Source organism: Bombus pascuorum, chromosome 9, assembly GCF_905332965.1.
Source record: "Bombus pascuorum chromosome 9, iyBomPasc1.1, whole genome shotgun sequence".
Classification (NCBI taxonomy): Eukaryota; Metazoa; Arthropoda; class Insecta; order Hymenoptera; family Apidae; genus Bombus; species Bombus pascuorum.
Window position 1 is genome coordinate 3730629 of NC_083496.1, and position 6376 is coordinate 3737004.

Sequence of the window (6376 nt, forward strand, 5' to 3'; positions counted from 1 at the left end):
GATATCGATAATCGCCAGGAAAGTGAGTAAACTTGATAACAACAGAGAAGAATATTCTATACGTTACGTATTAAAGTTTTCTCTAGCCGACCGTAGTGGATCTCAACGGTGACAAGTTCTATTTTCGAAAGGCATGTGTCGATAGTTCAAGAAAGACTGGAAAAAGCATTGTTCGTCAGCATTTGCATCGTTAGAAATAACGTTGGTGGAGAATTTTAGCTTTAGATATAAATACTGTTTTTCAAGTTGAAACTGGTTTTTAAGTCACCCCGGCCTATCTAAACTACCTGGAAAACGCGTAGTTTCCGATGCCATTTACCTATCGTGTGTTTGTCTTATTACTCTTATAATAGCAACTTTTATCTGTAGATATAGCGGACAAGGTTCAAAGAAAACTCTAAAAAGTACTGTTGGCCTGCGCGAGTTGCATTGACATTGTTAGAAAGAACGTTTGGCAAAGAATGCCAATTCCATATATTTATACTATATCTTTTAACTTAGAACTAGTCTTTAGATTATCCCAACTTATCTAACACAGTTGACAGAACAGGTAATATTCGACGCAACTTACCCATTGTATGTTTTATCTCATGTTGCAATGGCAACTTTTATTTGTAGATATAACGCGCAAGGTTAAAAATATCCGCACGGTAAGGTTAAATACAATAAGATTCAGACAATTCCATCGGTTAATTCCACCTTAACGAAAATACACTGATCAACGTTCCTTCGTTAAATGCCTGTTATTTATTGCTACGTGTTATCTTCGTGGAGCACGCACTGTCCAAACAAATGCGTGTTTTTAGGCAGAAATTTGCCATATAAAAGTCGCGAACATCGGTGCCTTCACGCTAAAAGTAAAAACGCGCTGAAAAGGTGCTAACCGAACGAATATTCTCAACGAAAGTCATCATGTCGCCATACCTCGTAGCTTTCTTACTCGTCGTTGTGGTTCTCGTTGATTGTAAGTATTCCGCATTGTCTTCAAACCTTATCCGCGTTACTTTGCTTCTTGCTTTTCATAAATGCCTGTGCAACACTAGTAGGCTCGACTGCAACCACATCGGTTTGCTCAACGAACGAAGAATGGATTCGTTGTGGACTGTCGTGCGAACCAAGTTGCAACGATAGACGTCCGAATATCACAAACCCCTGTCCCCGCAGTTCCCGCAGTCCCCGTGGTCTATATACCGAATTTTTTCTAGGTGGTCCTGGTCCCGTGAGTATTATGAAATTAATAGAGGCGTACGAAAACCCGAGAAAGTGGAGGACCCGATGTTCGGGATGGGTGGGAAAGAGACTGGGTGATTATCGATCGGGTAATCGGCAGATTATTTATGATAGATAATATCATAATATATCTATCATGTTTCTATTGAGATTCACGACAAAATTGGTAATAAGACACTTTCTTACAATATAGGTCAATCCCATTTGAATTAGCAACAGCGACTACTCTGATGTATCGGTCAAATTATGAAGATAAAGGAATAATATTCGTATAATCGGTCAACGAGTGTTTTTGTAACATTCTCACGGTGATAACTCGAAAAATGTGTTTTCTGAGTTGCGTCAGTTTTGGCACAACTGCGCGATATGTTATACCGTTGCATTAAGAATAGTCGAATGCCTCGTGAGTAAAAATCAACGCGTATATATGGCCATTTTACAGACCATATCGTGTGTCCGATACTTTACGTACAGCTTTACGATCGTGTTATTGAAAATTGCTTTATATAGTCGCGTTGATATTTAGACACATCGCTATCTCTGCAAGATGGGATGATTTAAATATCGCGTTGTTTATTCTACGAAGATACGAACCATCTACCGTAGCTTGAGAATATGTAAACAATTTTTGCATCGTTTTATCGTATCCATAGGGTGTCCAACAATTGTACTCACGATCTTTTAAATCTGCATGATCGTGATGTCTTAAAAATGGGCAGCAAAAGTATCGATTTGATCGTGAATTTCAATTCTAAATTGTTTTTTTTTGGTGAACCATATAGCAGTCTAAATTTCAAGCTTTCACGATGGTAAGGTGATTTGTTAAATAAAAATAAAAAGCGTTATTGTTAGGTGAAAAATTGTTTATATATTTTCAAACTACAAGAAATGGTTCACACTGTCGTAGAGTAAACAACAACGATATTTATATCATCCTCTTTTATACAACAGAATAAATGCAGAAATGTCTGTGCCCGAATATCAATGTTTTTTTTTTTTTTTTTATTTTATTTTGGTTATTTTACGATTTGTCCTTATGGACATTTGGTAAAGTGTTATATCTTATTGGTGAAGAAAAAAAAATAAAATAAAAATAAATATAGCATGTGGGTGGCTACCCCCAGCGGGGTGCCAGCTTCGTTTTTTCTAAATTATATCTTTTATGCGAATATCAATGTGACTGTATTTTGTCAACATATATTCAGATACAGATAGATTATTGAAAACCAAAGTTCAAAATCTACCATAAAGTAGCTGCGTATTTGTGTTCTAACGATATCGATAAATGTTCTTCAGGTATGCGTTTCCGGCCCCAGTTGTCAGTGTGTCGGAGGTACTTTACGAAACGAAGCCACTAACGAATGTGTACTACCGGAAAACTGTCCATAAGTATTTGCACAATTTATAGTCGGTATTTACATACATATTCATATAGACTAGTTATTAGACTAACAAGTTTGTAGAGCGTGTTTCAACAGAAATATTTCAGATTGAATATATTTTAATATTTATCAAAAATCGTGATGCGCGATTCGCAAATTCGAGAAATGGTTTCGTTGAGATCCATTGAATTTCGAAAATTTCCTTACTGACCGAAGAAGATGTCGAGAAAATCATCTGTAGAATCGAGCACGAAGATATCTAGTCTGAATTAATAAATCGTGCGACTGGAAGAAATATTTTTAGATTTTTATTAATTTCTAAACAGTTCTAAAACGATTTAACGATATTTAGCGATTTCTATAATTTTCTACAAGTATTTTCACCATTCTAATGATGTTTAACGATTTCTGATACCGGTTCTGACTTGATTTTACCATAGATATAGCGCTTCTGCCGTTTCGACCGATTCTTAAGAGTTTTCTCGCTTACAAGAGTTGATATTTCTTTCGGAGTACAATGCCACGCGCAAAAGGTTTCATTGTAGTACGCCATAGTTAAGCAATTCGTAGTTTAATGCAATATTTAATTTTGTAATGACTCTATCCGTTAAAACAACTGCATTTTTATCGTTCACAAATTGTTTACGCGTAGATTACCTTGAATTCTACCTCGTAGAACACTTTTGTATTTATTTTTAGTTACGTAAGCAGAATCGTTTCCGTTTTTACGTTGAAACGCGAATGTGGCTGAATTGAAGCGATGAAAATACATACAATTTTAATGCCTTTTTGTACCATTTCTTTGAATCTGTCAACTGGATTCAAAGCACGTTTCACGAATAATTGTGCAGTATGTACGGCAGAGGAAATGTTGTGTCATCCACTAGGTTCGCGGTTTGTAATGTTCGCATTATCAAGTACCATTAATATTTTTGAATACGTTTATAAGGAGTCACATAGTGATTCTTCGAAGAAAGTAGTCATGTTTGATCATAAAATTTGAAACCTTTTTTGCTTGCAGTTTTATTATACTTATCATCGGTATAATGCGCGCTAATATGGAATTCACTTGCAGGATACCTAACACTCATACGAGGTACTTACATATAAGGAAACTAGGATATTCTTCCAAATGATTTCGGTGGCCGATCGGGACGATATTTCGTGGGTATCGTTCGACAAGATATTTTAAACCTGAAACATAAAATCTTAATTTCGGGAAATTTGATTTTCGGAAGATATAAACTCCTACACGTGCAGTATATTCTGATTTTGCTTGTATCCAATACTATAAAGAGAAAGTTATAACAAGAGTATCACCGTGATACGTCTTTGCGGAAAATAAGAAGCTTCCGGTTAAAGTGCTCATAAAAGATACAGACCCGCTCGAAGATATGGCTTACATCTTTTAAACCCGTTTGTTCTAGATTCGAGTCTACTTACGTGTAAAAGCATCATTATTCTCGTCGAAGCACACACGTGTGCTCGAGATTTTCTAATGAAATTAGAACCTATTCGCAGTACACGACACGGTATATTCCATCGATCCCATTTCCATTTTTATTCGTCTTACGATTCATTCTACTTATCAGCGGTTGAGTTTGTCCTCCTCGTTTAATGTTACTCGATCCAGAGCCTGAGAAGTATCGGACATATCGGAAGCATTTCATTAGCAACGTTTCACATTCCTTGAAACCTCACTGGGGTTTATCGGAGTCTGCTAAACGGATAATCGGTAATTGATTCGCACAGAGACCGGCCGATTCTCGCCAGTACGTCCCAGCGTGGGTCGTGCGCGAAATTAAGCGTGCCACTCGCGTCGCGATACGATACTAATTAATCGACCGGCTCACGGTTATCCGCGCTGCACTTCTGCGGGCATTGCATCGTCCCGAATTCCGCTTACTTTAACGTGGAACGATCAATTTGCGGTCCGATAATTGGCCGATTCTCTCGAACCGTTAAGAAAACGAAATCGATTATTCTTCGCCTCCACCGTACGTCCACGCGTTTCTTCCTTTTCGATGAGAAGGAAACGCGTCCTTTCTCTGGCAGAAGCTCTACTCGCGTTTTCCTTTATCGTTGTCGCTTCACGGAAGCTCGTTCCGTTCAATTAACGCAGCAGTTAGTACACGCTGATATCAATTTCCGCGACGTTGCTTCACGGTCGAGCGTTTACTACTTAAGTGGACACATCCAAGCATTGTAGGCGAGCAATTCAAACTACTCGCGGAGTAGTTAGCGGTCAGTTTATGCGCAGTTCATGAGCTCCTGGAAGAGCACGGACGAACACGCCGACGTAACTAGGGTTGAAAGTACACCGGTTTGGATTTCTAATACGTGTATACGATGTACACGACGATGTAGACTGTTCCCTGACGTATCCAGTGAAGCAATCGGTTAACAGGACGGGGGCCTATTACGTATACGGGTCGTCAAAGGGAATTCCAAGCCTGTGACATATTTGATGGTCGTTGCAGACTCGCTGACTGTTGGCATAGTTAAAATGTCATTGCATTCGGTTGATCTATTGTTCGCGTTTGATCGCTGCCCCCCCTCCTTTCTTCTATATAAACTTCTCTGCCACGAACGATACCGTTTGTAATGGAGTATCAGGCGAAAAAAAGCGAGAGAGGAGAAGGAAAATAAAACGAACAACGTAAAAATGGCTAAGGACGAATTGAAAATTAAAATTGAATTTATTCCTCGAATCGAAACTACGATTTATTTATTCGTCGAATGGAATTGCTTCTGATCGTTTCTCTCTTCTCTTCTATAGAAACTCCGCCGACATCAGCTGGATACTTTCCGCGATTGAATATCGAGCGAAAAAAAACATAAAATTAAAAATGCAAAAGAAGACGAGGATTTAATCGACGATTACGGAACGCTATTTTAAATTCATACTACTTGGCAAACATAATGGAGACAGATAGCGACGCAGGTCTTTCCTTCGTCGAAACCATTGTATCGAGCCCTTGCCGGCTTAGCGGAGAAAAGAATTTCTGGCTTGTGCCACTTGGTGGATTTCACCGGACGGCATCTTGTTGAGATGGAACATTCATGAGAGGTTCTCCCGTTCGGGAATGCAACTTTTATAGGGGTAAGACTCGGGGTGGGTCATCGCATTTATACTTACATTCTCTCTTTCGAACTCACGTATCCCGTAATCGCGTGTTCCGCCGCGAATAATTGATGCGCGGGTGCCTTCCCCAGACTCGCAGTGTGTGACGTACCGTTCGATAGAAGATTGAACTCACCGACAAATTACGACCTTTCCTGGGTAAAATAGAATTCTTTCTGATTTATTGGGTCCAGTCACGAGAATCTAAAGTTATTTCGTCATCGAATATTAAATAAAAAAAAAAAGGAAGAAGATCAACTATATATATACAGGGTGAGTGTCATAACATGACGACTTAAAGTAACTCGTAAGTTATTCGTTGTACGAAAAAATGTTTCAAATAAAAGTTGCACGGTATCTAGGGGGACATACAGCGCTTTAATCTGTTTTTTATTACCTTACTTTTATAGCGAGATATTAGGGTCACCTTCAGTTTTTTAAGTAGAACGTCTAATATTTTCCCCAAAATCGTCAAATTTGTATTTTTTAATAAAAAGTGTTACACGAGGTGGGACTTAAAACGAATATTTTAAAACAGGTTTTATTTCAAACGGTGTTCGAAGCGCTGTTCATTACAGTCGATGCACTTGCGTAATGGAATTATCAGTGAGCAAAGAACAGCGTTCCTGTAGTTATGGCA

General features: G+C 38.5%; 1 long non-coding RNA gene across 3 annotated transcripts; it reads left to right on the forward strand.

The window, feature by feature from the left end:
* The first annotated feature begins 353 nt into the window (after window positions 1–353).
* LOC132910969 (uncharacterized) lies at window positions 354–5988 on the forward strand. Of its 3 annotated transcripts, XR_009658882.1 has the most exons (5): window positions 356–550; window positions 619–964; window positions 1044–1219; window positions 2527–2619; window positions 2720–5988. It is a non-coding gene; the product is annotated as an uncharacterized LOC132910969 (long non-coding RNA). The 3 variants fall into 3 exon arrangements; XR_009658883.1 differs by lacking the exon at window positions 2720–5988 and having other exon boundaries at window positions 354–550; window positions 1047–1219; window positions 2527–2703; XR_009658881.1 differs by lacking the exon at window positions 2720–5988 and having other exon boundaries at window positions 2527–2703.
* The last annotated feature ends 388 nt before the right edge of the window (window positions 5989–6376 follow it).